This window comes from Acinonyx jubatus, chromosome D1, assembly GCF_027475565.1.
Source record: "Acinonyx jubatus isolate Ajub_Pintada_27869175 chromosome D1, VMU_Ajub_asm_v1.0, whole genome shotgun sequence".
Taxonomy (NCBI): domain Eukaryota; kingdom Metazoa; phylum Chordata; class Mammalia; order Carnivora; family Felidae; genus Acinonyx; species Acinonyx jubatus.
The window spans coordinates 10,804,622-10,820,383 of NC_069390.1; the positions used below are offsets into that span (position 1 = coordinate 10,804,622).

Genomic DNA, 15,762 nt, shown 5'->3' on the forward strand with positions numbered 1-15,762 from the left:
GCTAAACGGAGATACTAATGTATAGAAAGTTGTTTGTGAGGATAATTGAGATTGCAGATAAAAAGCTCAGCACAGAGTTGATTCTCAAGATAGGTGTTCACGATGATGACAGATGATACTGACAAGGCTTTCATTTCAATGAGCACTTTTTTGTGCCCTCCATCCCATCTCATCCTCTGCATATCCTCTACATCTCATCCTCTAGAGGGTAGGTGAAAGGAATCATCTGGACTTTGTCTGATTGTTATGTGCTCCAGTCTCCTCTCTTCCCCATCGCCACATTCTGGAAAGTCTGAGCACCTGCCTGGAAGTGGGCTTGGATTAAGGTAGAAGGAGAGAGTGACACTAAAACCTCACCTGATCTCATATTCTGTGGGACACCAGAAACACCGCCATGCCCTCTTGTCCTTTTTGTGGAAAGTGGACCTTGCTGCAGAAGGTGAGGGTTGAGAAATGCTCCAGGATGAATGGCCAGGTGGCCCCACCAATGCCTGGCTTCCTTCCTTCCATCTTGGTGGAGCAGCCGCTGGCCTCGGATGCAGGAAACAGCTTGAACCAGAGCCCGAGGCTCCTGCATGCCAGGAGTTGGGCATCTGGACCACGCACCATGGAAATCTGTCAGGGAGGAGCTGTTGGAGTAACTCGTGATCTCTGGAGCTAGGGGTGTCTTCGGAAGGGATGGAGCTCACCTGGTCCTTTCTAATGACGCCGACAGATGAGAACAGACTTGCACGATGCCATGGAGTGGGCCAGGGGAAGAGTCAGGAAGAAATTACAAAGTAAAATGAAATCGGGACTTTGAATAGTTCTGCAGTACCCAGGTCCCTCATGGCTGGGCCGTTACCGCCGTTGAGTGTTCTGTTGTTTCGTTTGGTTTCTCGTGCTGTTTCACACACTGCGGAGCTTCACCGTTTTATGCTGACTCTTCTGCAGCCCTGCCTCCTCCACAGGAATTTTAAATTACCCACACCCCTTCTTAGGCCAGCCATGAAATAACCAACCACCTTGTGTTCCCCGAATGCCCCCTACGGTTCTCACTCTCTATCCAAAATGGCTAATTGGGGCACCTGGGTGGCTCAGTAGGTTAAGCGTCTGACCCTTGATTTCAGCTCAGATCACGATCTCACAGTCATGGCATCGAGCCCATTGTCGGGCTTTGCCCTGACAGTGTGGAGCCTGCTTGGGATTCTCCCTCTCCCTCTCTCTCTCTGCTTTTCTCCTAGTCTCGCTTGGGCACACACGTACTCTCTCATCTCTAAAAAATTAAAAAAAAAAAAAAGCTAATAAAGGATTTTTTTTCACAAGGAATTGAGGTGAATAAAATTGAATCTCACTTAGTATACAAGTACTATTATTCTTCTAATAATGTTGGACATCGTGAGTGGAATCAAACAATTTTCTGGAACCTGATAATACAGATCCCTAGAGCTCACCGGCAATTCTTTGGGCAGAGGAAATGGAAAGAGCAAAGCTCTTGAGGCCAGTGTGTGCCTGGTGTTTCTGGGGAGGTGGTGAGTCTGAAGTGGAGGGCCAGGGGGTGGAAGGGGACAGGACAATGTTGTCTGCCCATCTGCCCTGGCTGGGGGCCAGATCACAAAAGGACACTGAGGACTTGAGCTTTCATTCTGAGTGACATGGAAGGTGTCGGGGGATTCTGAGCCAAGGAGAGACAGGATCTGACTCGTGGGTTCTCAGGATCACTCTGCCACCATGCTGTGTTGGAAACAGACCACAGGCGGGCAAGCGGAGACGTGGGGAGAACAGTCAGGAGGCTATGTAGTGACCCAGGAGAGAGGGTGGTCGTTCAGACCACAGTGAAGCAGCTCAGAACAAACCTGGGGGGGGCTGGTTAGGCACTTCTCTTTCTTCCCCTTCGCCTCCCCACGTTCAGCCTTATCGGATACCCAGTTATCAGCCAGGGTCTCCCCAGGAAACAATTCATCCCACAGGATTCATTTGAAGGGGCTTTGATGAAGGCCATTAGGGAAACTTAGAAGGGGTGGAAGGCACCCAAGATGAGAAATGGCAAAGCTGCGCCCCCTCTCGGGCTGAAGGCAGGAGAGGACGACCGCATTACTGGAGTCCAATGAGAGCAGGAGTCGGGAAAGAGGAGATGGTCTGCAGGCTAACTGTGAAGGGCACAGCTACAGCAGAGGCCGTGCTGGTGCAGGGAGAGCATAGGGGAAGAAATGCTTTGCCCCTAATTCTCCAAACAACGCCGCATGGTTTGCTTTATTATCCCAAATTTATAGGAGGTTTGAGATTTTCCCGGGGCACAGTCGGCGAGTGGCCAGATTACGTCTAGAGCTCACATCTGCTGCCCTGGGACCTTTGTATTGTACCACATGGGGTCCCACCCTGGGAGAAATGATGAAATGAAACTTGGCCTTGGCTCACGGGGCTAATGAATGTGGAAATCGGCAGTACGGGTGGATGGGAAGACAGGGTATCCACTCGCTCCTTTCCTGCCCCTCCAGGGAGAAAAAAAGAGGTGGCAGTGAGTCTAAAAACCAACCTCGGTGTTTCCATTGCTCTTGCTGATGTTTTATGTAGTCGTTCTTGTGTCTAGAGTCACCTTCTAGAGGGTCAAGGCTGCGGCTCACTTAGAGTGCGGGAGGGGGCACACTTGTGTGCCGTTTACCTCCAGGAGCCTCACCAGGTTCACAGGGTAAAGACCAGAGAAGAATGTCTTGGTGCTTCTGGCTTAGACACCATCTACTCTTTGTTACAGGAGACACACGACTGGGTAAGATGTCGGCCTCGCCTCCTGGAGTCCTGTGTGCAAATGCTACTGTGTTTGCAGATAGCTAAGCTCGAGCTCTCCCAGTTGAAGAGTGCAGCTGGCCCCAGGGTGTATCAAGGCCTGGGCTTTTATGGCTCAAGAGGCTCAGGTTTGCGGAAGGAGTAGTCATGAGATACGTGTGGAAGGTGGTATAGACGGCAGGGGAGGAGGTGTTCCAATCAGCTGGTTCATACTGACAAAGAGATGGTCAGATGGGAAGGAGCAAGAATATATGTGGCAGCTAACCAAATGTGGAAGCACTGGGGGTCAGGGGGCTGGTCCTTAGAACGTGTCTCTTTCGGTTCCTCACTTGGAGGATGAAGAAACAAAACCTCACCGGCGTCGCTTTGAGTGTAGCCGCTGAGCAGAGATGAAAATTGGGGCCATCTCACTCCCAGTTCTGTACCTTCTCATCTTTGGACCCCTTGCTCCTCAGTCTTCACAGAAACGAGTTCTGGGGTAGAGTCCAGCGGATTCTCTGTGTTCTGGTTTTCCCTGGCTACTACTGCCCATCTCTGCCCCCTATTAGCTCCTGCTCCTACAGTTTTCATACCCTTTTCCTAAAAGCCATCCGCAAGAGCTAAAATCTTATTGAATCAGGCTTCACTGGCCCCTCAAAATGTTTCCATATAGAGTAGATCTTCAAAGTTCTCATGATAAGAAAACAACTGTTTTAACTGTGTGCAGTAAGGGACGTAAACCAGACATTGTGGTGATCCTGTTGCAATCCATGCAAACGTTGAATCATTCTCCTGTACACCTGAAACTCATCCTATGTCAACGATCTCTCAAAAAAGAAGTATCAAATATAGAAATCCAACCTCCTAATTCAGTTGAAAGAGTTCTTGTGCTGGGGGCAGGGGCGGGGTGGGAATGGGCAGACAAGTTTCAATCCGTTTGCATTTGAATATCACTCCACAGTTTACAAAACATTTGCATGTTCTTTGTCTCAGTTTATCACAGACACCGATCCTCCCTCGCCAGAGCTCAAGCGGAGGGCAGATAAATTGCCATGTGCTGGGGCTGTGAAGAACTCTTAGGGCTTGCCCTCTGAGCTTGGCATAGAGGCAGAGGTCCTCCCCCATGAAGAGTGGGGGTTCTTCAGAGACCCATCTAATTTCAAATCTGGACTTCACACTTCCTTGCTGTGTGATCCTAGCTTGGTGTCCTAACTTCTCTGAGCCTCAGCTCTAACGTGGAGCTAACGATAACCTTCCTTGTAGAGCTGGTGAGGAAATTAAACAGAGATATGTCTGTAAAGCATCTTGTCTCGCGCCCTGCTCAGATGAGCCCCTCGATAAACAGCAGCTAGTTCTCAGATTCGGATACCCCCAGAGTCAACTTCTGTTACTGCAATGGCACATCCAGGGGCAGAACTCACAGCCCCAGTCCCTTGAGCTTTAAAAAAAAAAAAAATTGTATATAATTTTAAGTCACCTACTATTTTATGTATTAAAACAAATTATAATGAATGGTTGCTGCAGAGTAGCATTTCTTTGGATTAATGAATCTACTCTAGGAAGCTTGAGATAGCTGATCATTCCAAGTTCAGGGGCCAGAGGAAATGACACTGTGAGAAATACTGTATCAAGCCACTGAAGATGGATTTGGAGAAGTGCTAAGATATTTTATTTAGCTTTTTTGGGAATTTATTTTTTCCTGCTGCAAAGTCACAAGATAAAATCCAATGTACCAAAAATAATGTCTTTATCACTCTTGATAAAACGGAAGTGTGGGGAGAATTATTTGCCATAGACTGTTGGTGATTATTATTTTCTGTGAATTCGGTGTTCAAAGAAAGGGAGAATTAAATTTCCCTGAAGTTGTAGCGCCTGGGTGGCTCAGTTGGTTAACTTCGGACTCTTGATTTTGGCTCAGGTCATGATCTCACGGTTTCATGGGTTCAAGCCCCGCATCCTGCTGTGCTCACTGAGAGCACACAGAGCCTGCTTGGGATTCTGTCTCCCTCTCTACCCCTGCTCTGCTCTCTCTCTCTCTCTCTCAAAATGAATAAATAAACGTAAAAGCGGGGGGGGGGGCGCCTGGGTGGTTCAGTGGGTTAAGCTTCCGACTTCAGCCCAGGTCGTGATCTCATGGTTTGTGGGTTCAAACCCTGTGTCAGGCTCTGTGCTGACAGCTCGGAGCCTGGAGCCTGCTTCTGATTCTGTGTCTCCCTCTCTCAGCCCCTCGCCCACTCACGCTTTGTCTCTCACTCTCTCTCAAAAGTAAACATTAAAAAAAAAAATTGTAGGCCTTTAGAATTCATCTTTTGAAAAAAAAAATAAGAAACAATGCTTTTGTTTCCTTTTAAAACATATACATTTGTTCGGTTTCAGTGGTTTGACTCTTCTGAAAGCCATTCTCTAAGAAGTTGAGATAAAAACCTAGTTTGCTGAATCGGCAAAATGACTGCAGGGCAGTAAATGAGCACAGTTGAGTGAGCTGACAATGGTAAGGAAGACTGTGATATGCGTACATTGCTTTGATGCGGGCAGGGGTTCGTTGGGCTATTGTCACTAAACAGACCCTGTCCTTATGCATCTCTAACAGTTATTTTATGTATTAGTAACATATTGGCACAGGTGTCTGGGATTATATGTTAAGCATGTTAAGAGTGATTTCTTAAGAAAGGTACCTTTCTTGGGGCGCCTGGGTGGCGCAGTCGGTTGAGCGTCCGACTTCAGCCAGGTCACGATCTCGCGGTCTGGGAGTTCGAGCCCCGCGTCAGGCTCTGGGCTGATGGCTCAGAGCCTGGAGCCTGTTTCCGATTCTGTGTCTCCCTCTCTCTCTGCCCCTCCCCCGTTCATGCTCTGTCTCTCTCTGTCCCAAAAATAAATAAATAAATAAAAAGTTGAAAAAAAAATTAAAAAAAAAAAAGAAAGGTACCTTTCTTTGCTGCATATCCACTCTTTGCAAAACCATTCTGTCCATAATAATGGAGGAAGCCCACACAGAAAAATATGCTATGTTTGTGTTTTTAACTTGGAATTATACAAACACTGGGGAAAAAAATCTTTTCTTGAGAGATAGCATGGCAATATCCTTCCTAGATTCAAAATAATGCAGAGCAGGGCTTAAATATATCACCTCAACTTTACATGACCCCCAGTTTCTAATATATTTGCTCTCACATTTTTTGTTTGCTCTACTATTTAATAGCAGACGTCTGAGGCTTTTCCTTTCTCGTTTGCTGAGGTTGAAATATAATTTCCTCTGATGATATATCTCAGCTACCTCAACTGCCTCCTAACGCACCACCTGCATCCACCGCCTCCATTTGACTCTGTTTTACCCACATAACATCCAATAGAAACGTCCCCATGTGATATCAGGCACCGCTAAGTGAAATCAGAAAAATAAATAAGATACACCCTCAAAGGTATAATAGACTGGGAAGAAGAAAACAGATACAATATAATTTCCTTTTAGTTTAATTTAGTTGGCTTTAATGTTTATTTATTTGTGAGAGAGAGACAGAGTGCAAGCAGGGGAGAGGCAGAGGGAGAGGGAGACACAGAATCTGAAGCAGGCACCGGGCTCTGAGCTGTCAACACAGAGCCCTACACGGGGCTCGAACTCATGAACCCCGAAATCATGACCTAAGCCGACATCCGACTGAGGCACCCAGGTGCCCCGATACAATATCATTTTAAACTGATGGCTATTCTTGGTGGATTAAACACATCTAATTCTGTTCTCTCATGAAACCTAACAAAAATGATAGCAAGAGGTAGGAAGAAAGTTATAGATCTACAAATCCAAAAACTATGGGAGAAAATGGTGTCACATTTTCTTTTACATGTCAGTAAGCAGATGGGTATGTAGCCAATAACTTAGCAGCCCACAGAGAGTAGAAATCCGACTGCTGGAGCTAGAAGCCTGGAAAAGGAGTCATCCCCATTGGTAGAAGTCAGTAAGACTCAAGAATTGGGAGTGCCCCCAGTTGGATGTGTCACTGGACATGGTGCATTGATGGTTCTAAGAAGTTAGTGAATACAGTAAATGAAGTAAACTCACTAAGAAGAATGAATTAAGATCTTAGCAGGCCTAGAGGGTAACCAGTTCTAACTGGAACAACAGACTACGGGGCTCCAGAGGAACGTAAAAAATGAAACTGATGAATTGTCCTTTGAGTCTGTAGACATTGTGAGTTTTGCATTCATGGTGGAATATTTGGGAATTAATTGCTTTTAGGTATATGAAAAACCAAGCGTATGAAATGTGAGGCAGTTATTAACTCCAGGGAAGAGAAATGGTTGAAAGAAGATACAATTATGTGTAGTAATTTAGCCGCTAATGACTAAGACACTATATATTGATCCAACTAAAAATTATGATAAAACTCTTTTGGGAGATTGAGGGAAAAGAAAGTGTTATGGGGGGGGGGGGGCTTCCAGAGTAACGGAAGGGGGGGTGTAGGGGTTAGTCCATTGTCTTTAATAGTGGGGAGTTAGTTATACAAGCCCAAAATTAAAAATAGTATTAAATACATTGAATTCTAATACATTAGAAATATGGAAGTACACACAAAAAGAGAACAACTAAAAATTTAAATACTTGCTTCTAGACAAAGGAAATTAGTTGAGACCAGGGTAAGGGGATGCTAATGACCTCCTTCAGGCTAAATCCAATGAACATTTTGTTGTTGTTTTGCTTCTCTGAATTCTTTAGTGTTACTGGAAATATTTCTTCCTGTGTTAACAGTGTTAAGCAATTTGTGTATATTATCTAAGATAATATTCTTAAGAATCATATGACATATTATCTACATTTTATAGATGAAAACACTGAAGTTCAGAGAGTTTATTAGCCCCAGCTCACACAAGGAATGGGATTCAAACCTAGCTCTGTGTGATTCCAGACTCTACACTCATGATTCCTAGTACTCTGGCCCTTTCTCTTCCTTTAAGGATAATTTGATTCTCACAATTGCCATGTGAATTTATTTCCATGATTATTTTTTTAATAACGCTAACCCGGCCACCTCCTACAGCATCCTCTTGGCCCATATGAATTCCACGCATCCCAATGTAGTTTGCCCCACTCTTTAGCTCCCTCTGCCATAGGCAGCAATGTGTCAGTGTCCTGTCTTCAGACATCTTCCGGGCCAAGTTAGGCAGGAATCTCTAATCCATTGCAACGCAAAGGGTCATGTGCCAGTTAACACACGACCTTGCTTATGCTCTGCTCTGGTGGCAGCTTGAGGCTGACTTACGGTTTTCTGAACCTCAATAAGTAAAATTCCGCACTTGACTTCTGACAGCCCCTTCCTCCAAAACTTTCAGAGAGTTCCCTCGCTGACCATGCACTTGTCTTTTTGTGAGGGCTAATGTGAGACATGCCAAAAACTTCTACACTCCTTTAAATTCCCTTCAAAAATCCTCCTTCTTGATGATGAATCTCTAGGATTTTCTGAAAAGGGTTGTTGGGTATGATGGTCATTAAGTAGTTTTGCTAACTTTTTTAAGTTCTGGATAAATGGACCCAAAGCTGTCTTTAATTTGGAGGTACTTGTTATTTTCTGATTTTTGTTTCAAATAAATCCAGGGCCAATAGGAAAAATCACAATCTGCCTCCTATTGTTTTCATGGTGTCTTCGGTTTTGTCTTCCTTTCCCCGTCTGTGATATGTGGACTGTGTTAAGGTGTTGAAATTTACCATTGGTTAAGAATAATGAGACTACATGCAATGATGAATCTGTCTATGCTTTATCTCCCCTTGGGAAGGGAAAAAGGCATTTTTGTTTCTCTGGGGGATAGTTACATTATATTAGATGTGCATATTTTTTAAAAGAAGAGATAGATTAATGATGAATAAAGCTTTTGATAGTTGTAGGTCTATGAACTAGATGTTCAAGGAATGGAAAAGAGTGGACATGTGGCTATGACTTGACCAGCATCATTTTCTAATTTTTCTGAAAACATATCCAGATTTTCTCCTCTTAGAAATACCCCTCCATGGGGCTCCTGGGTGCTCAGTCAGTTAAGCATCCAACTTTGGTTAAGGTCATGACCTCGAGGTTCATGAGTTCAAGCCCCACATCGCGCTCTATAGTGACACTGTGGAGCCTGCTTAGGATTCTCTCTCTCTCCCCCCCTCTCTCTGCCCCTCCCCCACTTGTGCTCTCTCTCTCTCTCTCTCTCTCTCTAAGTAAATAAATAAATAAAACTTAAGAAAGAAAGAAAGAAAGAAAGAAAGAAAGAAAGAAAGAAAGAAAGAAAGAAAGTTCCCCTCCATAATTGCAAATGGTGTATTAGGATACCTATACTCACTCCTTCTATTTCTTATGTTGGGATCATGCAGTTTTTGAGTTCCAGTTGTTGTATATGTTATATTTTACATGAAAAAGCACTTACGCTTCAATGTCTTATTGCTTTATATGTTCAATGCTATTTCATGTTTTTTTATAATTTCATACTAGCTTTTTGCTGGATTATATCCTTTAATAATTCAAAGCAACTCTGAGGTGGCCTTCTGTGTCCAGATGTTTCTTAGATAATACGTTTTTTGTCCTTGCTTTTGAGTGTTAATATTTTGTAGGACTTCTTAGAGTTACTGTTCATTGTGTCCTTCCAGAAGGTAGTGAAGTTTCTGCACCTTCTAACCTTAATGATCCATGGAATCTGCCCGTTCCTATATTACCCTTCAAAGTATCTCAAGAGACTAGTTTTCAGTTGAAACACTTTTGGAAATACCAGAATAATCCATCTTGGAACCAAGTGGTCGTAGTCGAGGTGACCTCTGCCATCTGGTTGGGCTTCACCAGTGGCAGGAATTGAAGAACAGGAGGAGAGATAGGTGGAAGGATTTATAGAGCCAAGGGTGGCTCATCATCTCTGGGGACTTTTCATTAATGACTGGAAATAATAAGGAAACTTAGAGAAGGGAGCCTGATATTTAGGATGCTTTTTTTCAAGGACATTTGCTGATTCTGGTGCATGTCCAGTGGTGTCTAACTCTGGTTTTACTTTTCATTTTATTGATTACTAATGAAATTAAACATGTTTTCATATATTTTGTAGCCATTTGGGTATTCTCTTTGTGTGATATGCCTGGACAAGTCCCTTGAACAATTTTCTGCTGGGTTGTCTCTTTTCTAGCTGATACTTACATGGAGTTCTTTCTATGTTATGGTTGTATATCCTTTCTTGATTATGTATATTTAAAATGTCATCTAATATTCAGTGGATTGTCAATTTTTGCTTTATATTTTTAGAGGTTCTGCTTTTAAGTATATACACATTTAAAGTGTTCCATCTTCCTGGAGATTTTGACTATAATAATTTATATAGATTATATAATTTATACTATATACATATAAATATTATATCTATATATTTATATACTATATATAACTTATAAGGTTAAATTTGTCTGATATTAATAAGACTTTGGTTTAGGATTTGCCTGATACATCTGTTCTCATTCTTTTACTTTTCACTATGTTGTATTTATTAAGATTTACCTTTAAAATAGTAAGTAAGTTTTGGCTTTTTTATTTGGTTTGAAACCTTTGTCACTTATTACACATAATACATTTACTCATATATTTGGAATTAAATGTACAGTCTTACTATTGTCTTTCCTGGAAGAAAAGTAAAAGTTTTAATTCTTACCAGAATTAGATAAATCAGATATACATGCTGTGATTTTTAGAGTTATAAGTAAACACATAGTCAAAGACTATAAAATTGTCAGACTAATGGAAGAGAGAAATACAATAATTAAAAAAATACTGAAAAAATACTCATATTGAAAATAATACAATAAAGAGGAGATAAGAGAATACAGAGCAGTTGCCAAAAAAATAAAAACCACTTTTTGTTTGTTCATGTGTTTAATCTATTTACTCTCTTTTATGGTACTGATTTCCTTAAATTCTCTGTGTCTATTCACACTTTAACTTGGTAATAGCTTTTTTCATGTCAGTGAATATACATTCTGCTCACCACAGCCTACATCCGATGACCATGAGGGAGGAGTAGGCCCTGAGCCTGGTCATGTGTGCAGGTAGATTGTGACTTAAGTGGGAGAGCACCCTGCTTCTCTAGACCAAGGTGCCCTCTGAGCCTCCTTCATCAGAATCCTAGCTCTAGAGGGTATAATTATAGTCAGGACTTTCATGTGCACGCCAATTCCATAAGACCCTCCCCCCTACTTTCTCTTCTTCCCCTGTTATTTTAGAGGTTTGAAGTTATTCCTGCCTCTGTTCTGCTTCTCCCATCCTGTGTATTTGCGTGGAGCAGAACTATAATTTTGCTTGGGAAACAGTTCTCAACCTTGGGGCTAAACCACATTGCTGTGCAGTGCCTGGGTGAGGGAGGAAGGGACAACTGACCCAGATCTTTCCAACATTATTTTAAAAATCAGTGACCGGGGTGCCTGGGTGGCTCAGTTGGTGAAGCGTCCAACTTCGGCTCAGGTCACGATCTCACGGTCCGTGAGTTCGAGCCCCGCATCGGGCTCTGTGCTAACAGCTCAGAGCCTGGAGCCTTCTTCGGATTCTGTGTCTCCCCCTCTCTCTGAACCTCCCCCGTTCATGCTCTGTCTCTCTCTGTCTCAAAAATAAATAAACATTAAAAAAAAATTTAATTAAAAAAAAAAATCAGTGACCTAAACAACTGCCCCAGGCTCGGCCCCACCCCCCTGTTATTTATAGTTTCTGACACTGAACTTGAACTCTGTGTTTGCTCTTATTTCTATGGAAGTTTTCTTCTGTGCTTACTTTGGGGTAGAGAGATTCTGTGCATGCTTCTCTGTCAAGTCATTTCTACTCCTCACTGTGTTTCAATAATTCTTCAAAATCACTTGCCAGCTACTGCTGTCTCTAACTTTTTTAGCATTTCATGCAATCTGGAGTGGGAGAGGAGACTGACCCTTGCCATCAGTCTGGCATCCCAGCCTCTTTTGAAGTCATGAACTCTCTGTCGCCTCTGGCATCTGTGATGGCACATTTTCCTAGCTTTCCTAATACCTTCCTGGCTCCCTTTTTCTATCCTGTGAGAACTTCTACTTCTGCTAATACTGGTTTTATCTTCCCTCAAAGGGTTTGGTCTTCTCCGTCTGCACCTATAACCCTGGGTGATTTCATCCTTCTGCCTGATACAGCTGCCTGCTCTCACTCCCTGGCTCCCTCCAGGTAGCCAACTCCTAACTGCCAACCCTCTTTGAAGGTCTTGACGAAGTTCAAACTATACACACTCAAAATTTTACTATTTGTACCTGTAATTTTGTCCCTGCCCTTGTCTGTTATCCTAGTGAATGGTCCTATCACTCATTCAGCTCCCTAAAACAGAATCTGAGTGTCGTTCTTTCCTGTCCTTATCTTTGTCCTACGCATCCATCCTACCACCAAGTACGACCATTTCTACTCCCCAATCATCTTTCAAATGCATTTGCTTCTCTCCAACTTCATTAGCCCCAGTGGCGGTTCAAGTAACTATCATCTGTTCCATGTATAACTGTAGCTTTCATGAGTCTACCTCCGTGACTTCAGTATTACTTCTTCCTATTGTTTCTCTACATGGTGCCCAGGACAATATTTCTGAAAAACTCTTTTTTTTTTTTCATTTGGAGAGTGATAACTCCAGCGGATTCCAAACAAGAGTCTTTTGAATTAGACAGGACTGTATTTCAATCATACCTGCACCAATTCTATGCATCTCTCTGATGTTCAATTTCAGCTTCCGTGAAAACCAAAGTAGACATACATCTTAAGCATATGGCCTAATGCATAGTAAATATCTCATCAATTTTAAATATAGATTTAACTGCATTTGTTAACATGAAGACTTTATAAATTCTCATTACTAGAATAAATTCCAAAGTCCTGAAGGTGATGTAAAGCCCTGGGTTATCTGACTGTTCTTACTGTCTGCTCCTGTTCTGCTCTTCAGTGATTATGAAGCTTTTTCAGTTTCTTGACTGCCCCATGGTCTCTCTTGCCCTTTGGTTTTTCTTCATTTTACTGATGGTGTTGGAAGGCCCTTCATCCCCTAACTCTGCTTCCATTCTCCTGCTCATTCATCAGGAAGTCTCTTCTGCATGTCCAGAGTTGGGTTAATTAATCCAATTCTATTAGCTCTCTTAGACTATTCTACTCTACTTTGCAGGGAACTGGTTATCCTGGATTATGGTGGCGTATTTACTTGTTTGTATGCCTGGTAGTCTGTAAGCTACCCGGGGGCAGGACTGTGTCTATCATTTTTCACCATTTAAAAAAAAAATTTAATGTTTATTTATTTTTAAGAGCAAGAGAGACAGAGCACGAATGGGAGACTGTCAGAGAGAGAGAGAGAGAGAGAGAGAGAGAGAAGGAGAGGGAGGGAAGGAGACACAGAATCCAAAGCAGGTTCCAGGCTCGGAGTTGTCAGTACAGAGCCTGACGCAAGGCTGGAACTCAGCAACCGCATGATCATGACTTGAGCCGAAGTTGGACACTTAACCGACTGAGCCACCCAGGCACCCCTTTTTTTCACCATTTTATCTTCAGTACATAGCACACTGATGACTCAAAGTAATTTTTCTTTAAGAAAATGTTTAATGAATAAGAACTGAACACCGCTAGCTTTCTCCTCCATATAAAATATTGAGTTCATATTGCAAATGAGGAGTCTTATGTTCAGAGAAATAATAAGGCCATGAATAAATGGTTGGAACCGGCTTTGTCTTAGTCAAATACCAGGCTCTTTCTATGATATCAGATGCCTCTTCGATTTAGAAATGTGTCTTATTAATTGCTGTGCAATGAACTTGTTGCCATCTTACAGACATTCATCCCTAATGTTGGATTTTCATGTAAATAATATATTTAAATTGTGTATAGAATAGTAACATGCAGTTTTCTAGGGAGATGAGAACAGATGAAAATGTGTGAAATTGTGAAGAGGAGCTTTTGAAATGAGTTTTAAATGCCATTAAATTAGTTTGTGTATGTAAAGACCTTCGAGCAGTCTGACCCACAGTCAATCATCAAGCACTGATTTCCCCTGCTATAAGATAGTAATAATACACTGTAGACTATAGACACAGTTTCACGCATGCTATTATTTTCCTATAAAAGACCGTATGAAGCAGTCACTGCTTGTTCAGCAAATTTCACAAAAGACATCCACACCCATTTTAGGGACACTGAATCAGTTAGTGCTTCCGACAAAAAAAAAAAAAAAAAAAAAAAAAAAAGGAACCAGCTGTGCATCTCAGAAATACTCAGTACTGCCTTTGGGCTTCAGAAAACCTGCAGGAGAGGAACGCAGATTTGACCCGACTGAGGTGTGTAGCGGGTGCAAGCGTTGTGTGTGGACTGAAGGCACTTGCCCAGAGTCTCCGGCACTCATAAGATATTGCGGTAGATATTGCGGTCTTGAAGAAAGGTAGGCACCTGCCTTCCTGGGCTCTGAGGCTGATGGTTTTCTCATCGGCTGGTTCTAGGATCCCTGGGAGCCGAATGAGAGAGGATCAGGTCACTTCTCACAGCACGAGCTGGTATCCTGGGTTGGGGTGCATGTAGTGCGCCTTCAAATGTGTGTTTGGGGGGCAGGGCTGAGGAGCATTTTTTTTGCTGCAGAGGGTGGGGGTAAGGACAGGCTCCAAAAGGCTGATGCTAGATGAGGTGGTTTCAGTTACTTTTGACCTCTCCATCCCTGTGCTCTTAGGAAGCTGAAAGCAGTGGTTCATGCCTTTCACTAGGTATTTCATGTCCTCTTGACAAGGCCCCTTCTTCCTGGCCTTTATTCTCTGTCTCTGACGTCATTTTTATAATTCAGCTTCGGAAAAGCTCTGCCTCATGCAGAATTTGGTGGAGATGCTGTCAGGCAAAGGTGGGTGGCTAGTTTCACTCCAGCCCTGGGGTAGGCTGTGGCCTGACCTAGTTCCCCAACCCTGTTGGGCACCGTTCGTGAGACACCAAGCCATAAACCGAGGAAGTCCACTAAGGAAAGAGTATTTGTGGATTCTTGACATCCCTGAGCTCAGAAAGAAGCTGGAGGCAATTATGCCCCATGCACTTTCCTCAGGTGAGGTCAGTGAAACCCAGAGAAGGGAAATGATTTATCCAGAGTCACGCTAGTTAGTAAAAGATTCAGGACTGGAACCCAGATGTCTTGATTCCTAGTCCAGACTTTTTCCTTACCCAGGTTCCTGTTTCTACTACCCCATTATCATCCCCAACCAACTGTCCAAGTTCAGGGCTCCTTTTGGACCTCTCTTCTATTTTTTACGTGTGACAAAGAAGGAGAGGTGGCCCCTTCAGACCTCCGTTGTCATGTTCCCTCCTTGGCAGTTATGACCCAGGAGAAAAATGGTGATAAATGTTAGGAAACAAGAGACGGGTGTTCGTGCTCGCCCACAAGGAGATTTGGTATCAGTAGAAGAGTGGGGAGTTTTTTAGGTTTCTCCACACCTATAACAAGAACAACAACAGAAAGATGCTGTAGTTGTCAATAGCCCAATGTGGGTCACAAATGATGTGGTGAGACTGTGGTTTGGAATCTTCCCCAATCCGGAGGAAAAGACTACCTACCTGAAATTTCTCTGTTGTTTGGGCTTCCTTCATATTTGAATATAGGGAAATTGAATCCCCTGGGGTAAACACACTTTGTCCTTAGGGCATTTTCCTTCCCCAAGTAATTAGCACATGGATTTTTGTGGTAAGAAGATAGTAGGCAGTTATACAAAATTTATAGGCAGAGTTCTTTAGAAAGACCAGAGCATCAGCCCCGAGTAACCAGGATGTGTGTTACTACAGGAAGATGGAAAGACCGTTAGAGTCATTTGAAAGCATTATTTTAATATAGTGTCTGCTCAGGGAAGCTCACAGTCTTATGAGATATAGAGGAAGAAGCACCATGGATGTTAGACAAGACACGATCTACATTTCCTAAATCCTCAGTCTGAAGGTATGTCTGAGAGATCAATGCAGACATTTATTTGCATTAAAAAGAAGTACACCAAAGTACCCATTCAGCTGGACTAAGAAGAAT

General features: G+C 42.9%; 1 protein-coding gene across 7 annotated transcripts in view; it reads left to right on the forward strand.

The window, feature by feature from the left end:
• Positions 1 to 15,762, forward strand: part of LOC106977870 (membrane-spanning 4-domains subfamily A member 4A-like) — a 196,701-nt gene that overhangs the window by 159,481 nt on the left and 21,458 nt on the right. The window contains exon 1 of one of the 7 annotated variants that reach the window (XM_027045146.2): positions 13,950 to 14,154. The exons of 5 other annotated variants lie outside the window; for them this stretch is intronic. The gene's annotated coding sequence lies outside the window, so the exon portion shown is untranslated. Of the gene's footprint in view, positions 1 to 13,949; positions 14,155 to 15,585; positions 15,679 to 15,762 lie in introns of those variants that run through there. One more of the 7 variants, XM_053203120.1, reaches the window with a different exon arrangement.